The 14,629-nt window shown below is 33.7% G+C and overlaps 1 pseudogene; it reads left to right on the plus strand.

Moving 5' to 3' along the window:
* The first annotated feature begins 212 nt into the window (after positions 1–212).
* The window catches only part of LOC101391590 (glucose-6-phosphate 1-dehydrogenase pseudogene), a 50,086-nt pseudogene continuing 35,669 nt past the window's right edge, over positions 213–14,629 (plus strand).

Genomic DNA, 14,629 nt, shown 5'->3' on the forward strand with positions numbered 1-14,629 from the left:
AATCAGTTTAATCATAAGATTATAGAAAGCTTTTCCTTCTCCACACCTGACCACCACAGAAAAATGACTTTTGTATAAAAACAATGGAGCATAACTGAAAGAGCTGTGACATGCAGTTGCTCTTAGGAAGAGTGCCCAGAAAGGCCCAAAGTCAAGGCAGAAGACAAAAACAAGGACATTAAAGGAATCTGAAGCCTCTGGAATCTTCGGCTATGGCAAAGATTAAACAATACTCAACCTCTCTCCAGGATAATGTAAATTGTCACACTAAAGATCTCACGTCTCAGTTCCTATTACCCAAAACATCACGTTCAGGTTTCACGGAAAAATTACAAGACATTCCAAAAGGTGAGAAAAAACACAGTTTGAAGAGACAAAGCAAGAATAAGAATCAGATTCAGATGTAACAAAGATTTTGGAATTATCAAACATGGAAATTTCAAGAACTATGATCAGTATGTTAAGGGCTCTAATGGAAAAAGTAGACAACACTTAAGAATAGATATAGCAGTAGGGCCAGCCCTGGCCACTTGGCTCTGTTAGTAGCCATGCTGTGCTGGCAGCCCACATACTAAAAAATAGAGGAAGATTTGCAGGGATGTTAGCTCAGGGTGAATCTTCCTCAGCAAAAAAAGAATAGATATAGCATATAAGTAGAGAGATGGAAACTGTTAAGGAAGAATCTAAAGTAAATGCAAAACACTGTAACAGAAATAAAGAATGTCTCTGATAGGCTCATCAGTAGACTGAACAGGACCAAGGAAAGAATCAATGACCTTGAAAATATGTCAGTAAAATTTATTAAACAGAATTGAAAGAGAAAACAGATGACAAAAAATCCCAGAAAAATCCAAGAACTACAGAGCAATTTCAAAAGGCATAAATAAGCATATTTGGAATATCAGAAGAAGAGGGAAAGTAACAGAGGAAATATTTAAATCATTAATGGTCAAGAACTTCCCAAATTAATGAGACAATCAATCATAGATCAAGAAAGCTCAGAGAACAAAAGGATAAATAACAACAGCAGCAAAAAACTACACCTAGGCATGCCATTGAAATTGTAGAAACACAGACACACAAGAATATCCCAATAGAAGCCAGAGGAAAAACATATCTTAACTTTAAAGGAACAAGGATAAGAATTATAGCAGACTTCTTATTAGAAAGCATGAAAGAAAGAAGACATTCGAATGAAATATGTAAAACGTTGAAATTAAAAACACCAATCTAGAATTTTATAGCAGGTTAAACTGTTACCTGGACCACTGACCCTATAAGATGTTAATCACAACCCTGCTTGGAACAAGCCTAACATATTATCTTTAGCTTACAGGAAACCACAAAGAGAAGAAGGAGAAGATGGCTGAGACATATAGTTAAAACAAGTTAAAACCAGTTGAAGGCAACATGGCAGTCTGACTTGACCTGACATAGACTCCTCAGCTCATTATATGCTCATTGTAATACACTATCATGCTACATAACACACCCACTGGTGCCAAGACAGTTTACAACTGCCAGGACAATGACAGAAACAAACCACATAAGAACCAAATGTGGGTGGCAACCCCATTCTCCAGAAAAGCCTGCCCACTTCCCCATATTGCTATGAATATTCCTCCCCTTCATTGCCTTGACCCCTTATAACGGCTGCCAGATGACCCTAAGAGCTGAGAAGTTGATTTGTGAACATAATTCCCACCTTTCCATTCTTTGGCCATTGAATAAAGCTTGTGCTGTTAAACGCTCACCTTCGGTTTCATTTCAAATCCACAACACCAAACAGAAAAGAACCCTCCGAGGAAGAAAAGGTTTGATTGTGGGTTCAAGGCCCAGCGGCCATGGGCTCTTCCTCGGGTCCCGTCTGATTGTGGGTTCAAGTCCCACCAGAGGGAAGCAAAATTGGTAACACAATTATCTTTCAAAAATGAAGGAGAAATAATCACCTTATTAGAAAAACTAAAAATGAGGGAATTCACAATTAGCAGACTGTGGAAGAAATGTTAAAAGAAGTTCTTCAAGGAGGAAAAAATGATATAGGGCATAAACGGGGATCTGCATAAAGAAAGGAAGAGTACTGGAGAAGACATAAGTGTAGGTAAAGTAAAATATATTTTTCCTATTCTTAATCTAACAAATAACTGTTTAAAATAACAATAAAAACAATAACATATTAGGTGATCATAGCATATGAATAAAAGAAATTAATGACAGTAATGCTACAAGGGAAGGAAGGAAAGAATCGGGAATACTCTGTTATAAGGAACCTGTACCACAGATGGATTTACAATAACAGAATTTATTTGAGGTAGACATAGATTAGTTAAAAATGCATATTACAAACCCAAGGGCAACCACTAAAACAAAATAAAACAAGAGATGTATAACTGATATAATAAGGAGAAGATAAAATGGAAACATATGAAATGCTCAATTAAAATCAGAAGAAAGCAGAAAAAAAGAGGGGAAAGAGAAACAAAGAATAAATGCAATGTAAAGAAAGCAATTAAAAACACAGTAGCTATTAATCAACTATATAATCACCTTAAATGTCAACAGTGTAATTACACCAAATAAAGGCAGAGATTGTTCAAATGTATATAAAAAAGACCCAACTATATGTTGTCTAGAAGAAACCCACTATAAATATGAAGATACAGATGGTTCAATAGTAAAGAGATTAAGAAGGTTATACCATTCTAACACGAATCAAAAGAAAGCCAAAGTAGCTACATTAATTTCACACAAAGCAGACTTCAGATCAAGGAAAATTATCAGAGTTAAAGAGGGGCATTACATAATGATAAAAAGGTCAATTCTACAGAAAACATAACAATCCTAAACTTGTGTGCACCTGGCAACAGAGCATCAAAGTATGTGAGGCAAAAGCTGATGCGACTGAAAGGGATAACAGGCAAATCTATTTTATATAGTTGGAGATTCAACATCACTCTCAATAATTGATAAATCAAGCAAGAAGGATACAGCTGACTTGAACAATACTGAGTCAATGTGATCTAGCTGACATTTATAGAATACTCCACACAACAGCAGCAGAATACACTTTGTTTTCATGCTCACATGGATTATTCATCAAGATAGAACACATTCTGGCCATAAAACACACCTTAATAAATTTAAGAGAATATAAATCATATATAATGTTTTCAAAACAAAAGTAATTAAAAATAAATAACAGAGAGATAGCTGTAAAATCCCAAATATTTGTAAATTAAACTACTCACTTCTAAATAAAAAATGATTCAAAGAAGTGCCAAGACAAACTTATTTTGAACTATACTAAAATCAAAGTAGAACTTATCAAAATTTTTGGAATGCGTTGAAAGCAGTACTTAGAGGGAAATTTATAGCATTAATGTATATATTTGAAACTATAAAGCATAAAAAAAAGAAACAATAAAAATTAGAGCAGTGGTGGGAATGTAAATTGGTGCAGCCACTATGGAAAACAGTATGGAGGATCCTCAAAAAATTAAAAATAGAACTACCATATGATCCAGCAATCCCACTTCTAGGTATATATCTGAAAGAAACAAAATCACTACCTCGAAGAGATATCTGCACCTTCCATGTTTGTTGCAGCATTATTTACAATAGCCAAGACATGGAAACAACTAGGTGTCCACGGATGGATGAATGGATAAAGAAAACGTGGTGTGTGTGTGTGTGTGTGTGTGTGTGTGTGTATGTGTGTGTGTGTATATATATATATAATAGAATATTATCTAGCCATAAAAAAGAAGGACATCCTGCCATTAGTGACAACATGGAGGGACCTTGAGAGCATTATGCTAAGTGAAATCAGTCCAACAAAAAAGACAAATACGGTATGATCTCATTTATATGTGGAATCTAAAAAAAATGAACTCACAAAAATAGAGAACAGATTGTTGGTTGCTAGGGAGTGGAGAACTACTGAAGGTGTTCAAAAGGTACAAACTTCCAGTTACAAGATAAACAAGTCCTGGGAGTATAATGTACTGCATGGTAACTATAGTTAACAATATTGATTTATAAATTTGAAAGTTGCTAAGAGAGTACATCTTAAAAGATCTCATCACGAGAAAAAAATTTTGTAACAATGTGATATGATGGATGTTAACTAAACTTATTGTGGTAATTATTCTGCAAAATATACATATATCAAATCATTATATCGTATATCTTAAATGAATACAACACTGTATGTCATTTATATCAATAAAACTGGAAAAATGTGAATAATACAGAGCAGAAATCAATAAAACTGAAAACAAGAAAACAATAAAGAAAATTGATGAAACCAAATCTGTGTCTTTGAAAAGATCATTAAAACTGAAAAGACTTTAGCCAGGCTAACTAAGAGAAAGAGAGGGCACAAATTACTAACAGAAATGAAAGAGGGGTCACTACTACTGATCCCATGGACATAAAAAGGATAAAAAAAAAGGACACTATGAACAACTCAGTGCCCACAAATTTGATTACTTAGATAAAATAGATCAATTTCTTGAAAGACACAACCTACCAAAACTTATACAAGGAGGAATAGATAATTGAAATAGGCCTATACCTATTAAAGAAATTGAAACAATAATTGATAACCTTTCCAAAAAAGACAACAGGACAAGACAGATTCACTTGTGAACAGTACCAAACATTTTTGGAACAAAATTAAATAATAATTTAATTATTAATATTAATTATAATTATTTTATAATTTTTATATTAATAATTATAATTATTTTCAAATATAAATTAATATATTATAAATATAATTTAATAAATTAAATATAAATATACACTATAATTTATATTTATAATTAATATTAAAAATAATAATAATTAGGGCCGGCCCCGTGGCTTAGCGGTTAAGTGCACGCGCTCCGCTGCTGGTGGCCCGGGTTCGGATCCCGGGCGCGCATCGACGCGCCGCTTCTCCGGCCATGCTGAGGCCGCGTCCCACATACAGCAACTAGAGGGATGTGCAGCTATGACATACAGCTATCTACTGGGGCTTTGGGGGGAAAAATAAATAAATAAATAAAAATAATAATAATTAAAAAATAAAAAAATTCTCCAAAATGTATTTCAGAAAATAGAAGCAGAGGAAACACTAAGTTGTTCTATAAGGCTAGCATTACTAGAATAATAAATTCTGATAAACACATTACAAGAAATGAAAACTACAGACCAATATGTCTCACGAACACAGATGCAAAAATCTTCAACAAACATTAGGAAATCAAATCTACAATGTATAAAAAGAATTATCAACCACGATAAAGTGATTTTTAATCTAGGTGTGCAAGTTTGCTTAAATTTGATAAGTTTTGCTTAAGTTTGTTGAAATCTGTCAGTGTAATACACCAGATCCCAAGCAAAAGAAGAAAAATTATACCATCATAAATTGACACAGGAAGATTATTTGGCAAAAGATCAACATCCAATCATGGTAAAAGTTCTCAGAAAACTAGGATTATAGGACAACTTCCTCAACTTGTTAAAGAACCTCTAAAACAATCTAACAGCTAACATCATCATTAATGGTGAGGAACCAGATACTTTCCTCCTAATATTGAGAACAAAGCAAAGATATCCTTTCTCACTACCCTCACTCAACATCTTAACTGGAAGTCCTAGCTAGCGTAGTCAGAAAAGAAAGGAAATAATATAAATACATCTTGGAAAGGAAAAAAATAACTGTCTTTATCTACAAATGACATTATGCCCTATGTAGAAAATGCCAAAGAATATATCAAAAAAATACTCCTGGAAATAATAAATGTTTATAATAAGTTTGCAGGTTACAAAGTTGATAAAACTCAATTGCTTTTCTATGTAGCAATAAACTATTGAAATTTGAATTTAGTAAAACAAGAACAAGTACAATAACATCAAAAGATGAAATAGGTATAAAGCTAACAAAACATGTACAGAATCTATATGCAGAAAATCACAAAACACTAATGAAGGAAATCAAAGACCTAAATAAATGGATAAATGAATTGGAAGACTTAATATCGATAAGATGTCAGTTCTTCCCTATTTGTCTTATTCATTGCAATCCTAATCAAAATTCTCAGGAAGCTATTTTGCAAGTATAAACAAAATGATTGTAAAGCTTATAAGGAAAGGCAAAAGACCTAGAATAGACAATACAATACTAAAGAACAACAACAAAGGAAAAAGACACTACCTGATATCAAAACTTACTATGAAACTACAATAATCAAGACAGTGTGGTATTGGTGTTAAGTATAAACACATATAGCAATAGAACAGAATAGAGAGCACAGAAATAGACCAACACAAATATAGTCAACTTTTGTGTTTGGCAAAGGAACAATGCCCAGTCAACAGAGAAAAGATGACCTTTTTAAAATGTTGCTGAAATAATTAGATATGCAGATATTATAAAAATAAAGAAACTAGACAGAGACCTTAAAACTTTCACAAAAAATAACTCAAAATGGATCAAATCCCAAAATGTCAAGTGCAAAACTATAAAACTTCTAGAAGAAAAAATCTATGGGACCTTGGGTTTGTTGATGGGATTTTAGATTCAACACCAAAAATACAACCCATGAAAGAAAAAACTGATACTTGAACATTATTAAAATTAAAAATTTCATTCTCTAAAAGGTACTGTTACAAGAATGAAAAGACAATCACAGACTGGGAGAAAATATTTGCAAAACATATATCCAATACAGGATTTGTATCCAAAATATGCAAAGATTTCTTAAAAATAAAAATAAGAAAATAAACAACCAATTAAAAATGAGCAAAAACTCTGAACAGACACCACATCTAAGAATACTGACAAAAGTCAAAAAAGCATATGAAAAGATACTTAACATCACTTTTCACTAGGGAACTGCAAATTAAAACAATGAGATATCACTACAAACATTAGAATAAGTAAAGTCCAAAAATCTGACAATATCACATACTGACAAGGATGTGGAACAACAGGAAATCTCATGTGTTGCTACAGGGATTTCAAAATGGTAGAGCAACTTTGAAAGGCATTTTGTCACTTTCTTACAAACCTTACCATGGGATCCAGTAGTCGTGCTCCTAGGTATTTACCTACCAGATTTGAAAACTTACATCCACATGAAACATTGCAGATGAATATTTATAGTAGCTTTATGGATAATTGCAAAAACTGGAAGCAGCCAAGATATTTTAATAGGTGAACGAATAAAAATTGTGGTACATCCACACAATGGAATATTGTTCATCAATTAAAAGAAATGAGTTATTAAACCACAAAGAGACATACTGAATCTTAAATGCACATTGCTAAGTGAAAGAAGCCAGTCTGAAAAGCTACATACTAGATAATGCCAACTCTGTAAAAGGTAAAACTAGAGATGATACAAATGATCAGCAGTTGCAAGGCGTTTGGAGGGAGAGGTAAATGGTGAAACACAGATTGTTATTTTTTTAGGCTAGTAAAACTTATTGTATGATATAGTAATAGTATATATCTTATACTATGCATGTGTCAAACCCATAGAACTTTACAGCTCAAAGAGTGAACACTAATGTACGAAAATTTAAAAATTCATTTAGCAGGCTGGAGAATCTTCTGATGGAATGCAAAATGTGAGAAAATAATGTAAATGTATTACAAATGTATGAGGCAACTTAACTGGAGGGGGCAGGATTAATAAGTGCTTTGGAAATGACAGGAGTCTGTAAGTCTAAGTAAGGCATAAGGAAGTGTAGATAAGTACCGTACCCTGCTGATAAAGTTGTTTTCCATGGAAGAATGAGTTAACAATCCTAATCCCACTATACATAGATATTTGAATTGAAAAATTAAGAAAATGTGTAATGGCTTGTGGGAGCCAGGTTCTTCACTGTTGGAGTGGGAATTTATAAATAAGCAAGGTGAGGATGCTAGAATGATCCATATGGTAATGGACTAGAGTTGGAGACATCAGAATAAACTCATGTGTAGCTTTATACAGGTATAGATAGTCACATGTAGAAATATTTACCGATGTGTGTATATACACAGGTATGAATATGCACATATATTTCCTTACTATAACCTGACGTAATGCAGAAGCAATGACAGCCTAGTAGTAATAAACACACCAAGCATCCAGATCTTCAAGTCTAACACCAGTTTCCAAAAAAAAGAAAAAAAAAAAAAAACCTAGGGCTTATTGGAGAAATGGCTGATTCTAGGACTGGGAGAGAAAATATACAAAATAAGCCTGGAGCACTTGTAGTGCAAAACAGTAAGAAATTGCTTTAAAAAATGTCAAAGAGCACAGGAGCCAATAAAAGTTCTCACAATGGCCAAAGCTGAAACACTTGAGAAAGAGAATGAGTCAAACAGTACTGGATTAAAAAAAAAAAGTATAAAATAAATGTCCATGAGTCCATAATGACATAAATAAAAGATTAAAATAAATAAATGGAAGGAGTAGCTAAATCTCCCATATAGGGGAATTCCTAAAAATTAATGTAGATACTCTTTTCTCAAGTAGGTAGAGCATAACTCCCCACTCCTTAAGTGTGGGATTCGCAAAATAACTTCCCTGAAAAGAATACATTATATAAGGAAGAAACAAAAGAACTCTACAGTGGAGAAATCTGACTAACTTGATAAAAGCCAGGTGGTGAAGCTTAACAGCAACAGTAATAAATCATGCTGATAGCAGGTATCCTTGAAGTGATGATAATGGCACTTTAGCTCTATAGTCTTCCTTTGAAAAAGACATGCCTCCAGTCTAATTATAAGAAAAACATCAGATGAATACAAATATAGGGATAATATACAAAATATATGGTCAGTACTCCTAAAAAATGTCAAGAACATCAAAAACAAGAACAGTCTATAGAAACTGGCACAATCAAGAAGAGACCAATGAGTTGTGGTGCCTAAATTTAATGTGGTACCTGGATAGATTCCTGGAACATAAAAAGGACTTTTTAAAAAATGAGGAAATTTGAATAAGGTTATATGATATAATAGAAAAAATATATATATATATTGGTCTCTGTCCTTGGTTCTTGACACCAAGCTCCTAAATCCCTTGGAATTTCCTGGGTGATAAGAGTGTCTTTTGTTCTAATGAGGCAACTCTAGGTCAGCTCCTGGATGGCTCCTGGATGGGGCTGGTCACCAACAAGAGCAAGCCATGATTAGAAGCTTGGAATTTTCAGCCCCACTTCCCATTCTCCATAGAGGGGAGAGGAGCTAGAAATGGAGTTAATAATTGATAATGCCTATGTGGGGAAACCTCCATAAACATATCAATAGTATGAGGTTCAGAGAGCTTCCAAGTTGGTGAATACGTGGAAATGCTGGGAGAACAGCGCACCTCAAGATGGCAGGGAAGCTCCACGCTCCTTCCCACATAGCTTGCCTTATGCATCTCTTCCATTTGGAATATTCATCTGCATCCTCTATCATATCCTTTCATAATAAATTGGTAGACAGTAAGTAAACTGTTTCCCTGAGTTCTGTGAGCCATGCTAGCAAATGATCAAACCCAAGGAGGGGGCTATGGGAACCCTGATTTACAGCCAGTCAGTGAGAAGAGCAGGTGACAATCTGGGACTTGCAAGTGGCATCTGAAGGGGGATGGCAATCTTGTGGGGCTGAGCCCTTAACCTGGTGGATCTGACACTATCTTCAGGTATATAGTGTCAGAATTGAGTTAAATTATAGGACACTCAGCTGATGTCACAGAATTGCTTGGTGTGGGGGGAAAAAAACACACATTTGGTGTCAGAAGTATTGTGAGTGTGATAGCAGTGTAAGAGTGAAGGACAAACATACAGGAGGAAGAGTGAGTTTTTCCAACTCAGGTTAGTTAATAATAATACACAAATAAAAAGATCAATGATCTAAGGTTTCACCTTCAGAGCTAGAAAACAGAGCTAATTAAAACCAAATTAAGCAAGAGAAAGGAAACAATGAAGAACAGAAATCAATAAAATAGAAAATCAAAAAAATAATAGAAAAAACATAAAAAGCTAATATTTGATATCTGTAAGAGATGGCTGCAGACTTCTAACTATGACAAACAGGAAAAAAATCAAAAGACAAAAAAATTTACCCATGTCAGGAATGATAAAAGAGGCATTGTTTCATATTTTAGATTTTATAATGATAAAATATGATCACATGAACAACTTTTTTGAAAATAAATGGGACAAATAAGATGATATAAAAAAACTCCTGAAAAACACAACTTACCAAAGCTGGCCCCAAAAGAAATAGAAAATCTAAATAGCCTTACATTTCTAAAGAAATTGAATTAATATTTAAAAATCTTTTCACACAGAAAACTCTACCAGTTTCACAGGTGAGTTCTATGTAATATTTGTGGAAGAAGTAAAACCAATAGTCCTTTCATAAACAAGGAGGGAATGCTTTTCAACTCACTTGTTGAAGCCAGCATCATCTCAATACCAAGAAGAGAGAAGGACAATACAAGAAAAGAAAATGAAGTACAAATATAAACACGAATGCAAACATTCGGAACAAAATACTAGCAAATATAGCACCATAAAAAAAGGACAGTATATGGTAGGTTTAATGAATGAATGAATAATGTGTTTAAAATTTAAAAATCAGGGGACGGCTCAGTGGCTTAACGGTTAAGTTCAGGGCGCTCTGCTTTGGCAGCTCGCGTTTGGTTCCCGGGCCTGGACCTACACCACTCATCCACAGCCATGCTGTGGCGGCAACCCACATATAAAATATGTGGCACAGATGTTAGCTCAGGGAAAATCTTCCTCAGCAAAAAAATAAAATAAAATAAAATTCAAAAATCAAACAATAACAGATCCTCAATCGTTCCTGGTCTTTTATGACCTCAACACGTTTGAAGAATATTGATTAGCTATTTTTGTTTCATGTTATCTTGAAACTTTTCAGTGGTCAGTGAGCCTTTAATTAAGTATTTTTTAATGTTCCTTTCTTAGACTTCCTTGGATTTTATAACCCAATCACAGAGGGATTTTCAGATGCCAGAGAAAGGAACAAGAAAGAAATCAAAATAAAATGATTTTTAATTAAAAAATAATTTTGGTTTAAATTTAATTTTAATTTAAAAATCATTTTTCCAAGTTTTTAAAAATATTGTTTTCCCTGATATTATCCACCATCATTTCATTGATCTTGTTGTTCTAATGATTTCTCTGAGCTGTTAATATTTTTAAAAATTTTATGAAAATTATTATTGACTTATCCTTATTGCTTCTATTAATCTAAACATACATTTAAACTCTAAGTCAATGATAAGTGACAAGCAAAAAAATTCTTCTGTAAAACAAATTTACTTTGCCCTTTCCTTTCCAAAATTATTCTATAAGAACTTGTTTCTTTCAGAGAAAACCAAAAAACAAGTAATCCCCAAACACTACTGAGCACTTGGCATCACTGCTCTGGTAAAATCTTTTGTTCTTCTTTATTTTGGTAACATATTTACAGTGTGACAGAATCTTATATCTGTCATTCTAACACTCTTTGGTTAATTTTAGATTCACAGGATTTCCTGTGACTATATATATTCCTAATATGAAGAGATTTTTTTGTTTATCAAATTTCTCTTTATCCTTTTACAATTTTAATTCAAGAATGTTCATCTTTCCCTGAGAACTTCCCTCCATTCTAAAAAGGAACTAATCAGTGGAAAATAAAAAAACACCCCAAAATTACAAGCCCCAAAATACAAGATGTACTTAGTAAATATGAGACTCCTGACTAAGTTACCTTTCCTTCTATACAGATACAGAAAAAGATACTCTCTGAAATGAAACCTAAGAAAATGAAGACATGACTAGAGATGTTTGCTTGTTGCTAAAAATCATTAATAATTTGCAAATACGCTATTTATGTTACCATAATATTACCTATGGAAAACTCAAGAACATGGGAATCTCCAAAATTTAGTGAAAAAGCTGATGCTTATTTTCGGGAGAACTTCTCTTGAAAATGACCATTAAAACTAATCTATATTCACCTCAGTTGTTTCCCATTATGACAGTAGCTATATACAAAATCAATGTGGTTTCAGATGGGCAGGGATGCTGACAGGATTTAAAGGTAGAATAAAGTATAATTTTTTCACTTCACTTCTGCCATTTTTGAGGAAAAATAAAACATCTGACCCCCCCCAAAATAACATTCTTTTTTCTTTAGGTCAAAATCAGGCAGAATAAATATCTCAATTTAAATAGCTCCTGATATATTAACCTCTTTCCCTTGTATCACATCTACAAAATGTTATATTTCAAATGAGTTGGGAGCTTGAGAACAAACTAAATCTAAAATCATAACAATAACTGACAGTGGTGGCTAAAATTAAAGCTAAAACTGAGTATTAGTAAGATTATCTTATTTAGTCTTTACCACAGTACTATACAGTAATTTTTTTTTTCCCATTTTCAGCATCAAGAAGTTAGGTATCGATGATTTTATATAACCTGTCTTCCCAACATTACAAGGAATTCATGAAGGATTTGAATCCAATTTTGTCTCACTGTAAAATATGCACTCTTTACCACTAAATTCATGTTGCCTCTCTACAGGAAAAGTCTAGTTCTTTCTTTCCATACACCTAGAATCCTCTTTTTTTTTTTGTAAGTGTTTGAAAAATATGTGCATTGTATGGTAAAATGAAGGGCAGCAAATTTTAGGATGAACCACTACAGTTTCTTGGAACTGCTTCAGCAAAAAAAAAAAAAAAAAAGTAGAAGATAGGCCCTAACTATGAAATGTCCTAAGACCATTACAAGTTCTCCTTGTCACTCAGACAAGATTGAACTGAGATTCTTAGTAATTAAAAAGAAGGTTTAGTGTCCAGTATTTATTGAGGTATTTACTGTGGTGAGAGTACTGGTGGTTGGAGGAAAAAGAATATGTTTCTATCTACAGAGATTTTCAAAAGTACCACACAATTAGCAAGTACTTCAATCTAAGTGACAAAACTAAATGAAATATTTTACTTGTTCCTTCTGTTCTTTCAAAGAATTTTTCTCTCTCCTTTCCTCATAGCAGATTCCTTCATTCACTGAGGAGCTGAATCTCTTCTCTTTGGTCGGCATGAAGGAAAGGGCAACCACATGAAGGTCAAACAGAACTTGAACACCGTTATTTACATAATGAAAATTATCATAATCGACCCTGAATTGTACATTTTCCTTAACTTCATGTGCTCTGCTGTTTTCTACACTATTTCTACTCTATTGCCGCACAATTTTTCAATCTCTGAGATCCACCCCCACCATTAAACTTTAATCTCCAAAAAGGGGACTTCAGGGATAGAAGAGAGTCTCTTTAATGCCAACTGACTACAGACTTTACTTCTACACAGGATATCAAACCAGTTAGGACATATCATAAAAGGAAATAGAATTGATCTGGGAAACATTCACTTGCTATTTCATTTAATGTGTCTGAATTATTAAGAATTGTCCATAAATGACCTAAATAATCCAGAAAAATCCCAAAATGGTTATTAGCAGCACAATTTTAATCTGAAAATAAGTGGAAATATTACACAGAAAATATTAGGATTAAATTCTGATATCTGTCCCTGGGCAAAAGTCTGTTTATGGCATCTACCTGGTTAACAGACAACAGCAATAAAAAAAAGGAAAAAAAGAGAGAAAGCAGACCGGCTTCAAGGAGGTTGCAGGCTATTGAATCAGACTGACCTTAATAAGAGACCCACAGAGAGTTCACCTACTGGCAATGAAAATGAAATTGTACTTAGCAAGGTTGGCAGCTCTCACCTCACTTTGAGCTTTAACAAGTCTGCTGATACACATGTGACCCACAATAGGAAGAGGAGCGTCTGACTTCACTGAGAGAGAGCCCATCTAGAAAACTGCTAGGAAAGACAGCAGTCAAGCAACCAACATACTCACTATTTAAAGAGGATTTGGATTATGTCTACTGAAGCCATGAACATGTATTATAGCAGCTTATTACTCACATTTCAAATTACCTGAGGGACTATCTTCACTGCCCTGATGAAACTTTCAGTTAGTATTTCATTTCTGAAATAAATAATAAATTATTTTAAAGTATGAAATACTTTAAAAAGGAAAACAAGGGGCTGGCCCAGTGGTGCAGCGGTTAAGTGTGCGCGCTCTGCTTCAGAGTACCAGGGTTCGCAGTTCGGATCCCGTGTGCGCACTGATACACCGCTTGTCAAGTCATGCTGTGGCAGCGTCCCATATAAAGCAGAGGAAGATGGGCATGGATGTTAGCCCAGGGCCAATCTTCCTCAGCAAAAAAAAAAAAAAAAAAAGGAAACAAAAGCCTCGGTATAAGGGAAATAATTCACATGAAGTCACTCCTTCATATGACTACATTTTTATAAGATATTTCTGGAAACAGTTAAGAAAGAACTATAGCTTAAACGTGAATTTAATCTGACCCCAGCACAGAAAAACTGCTTTCTTAATTTCTTTGCCGACCTGAAGCACCCTTTATTCCAAAGGAAATCAGTGTGGGACATATTTTCCTTTTGCTAGTTCTTACTATCACTCTAGTAATCAAGAAAAATGCTTTGTTTTCGAAGCGATCTAAAGGTTATTTTAAACAAAATACCATAATTCAAATGGGTTGAAAGCAAAG

The sequence above is a fragment of the Ceratotherium simum genome, chromosome 12, assembly GCF_057802395.1.
Source record: "Ceratotherium simum simum isolate JZ-2026a chromosome 12, ASM5780239v1, whole genome shotgun sequence".
Classification (NCBI taxonomy): domain Eukaryota; kingdom Metazoa; phylum Chordata; class Mammalia; order Perissodactyla; family Rhinocerotidae; genus Ceratotherium; species Ceratotherium simum.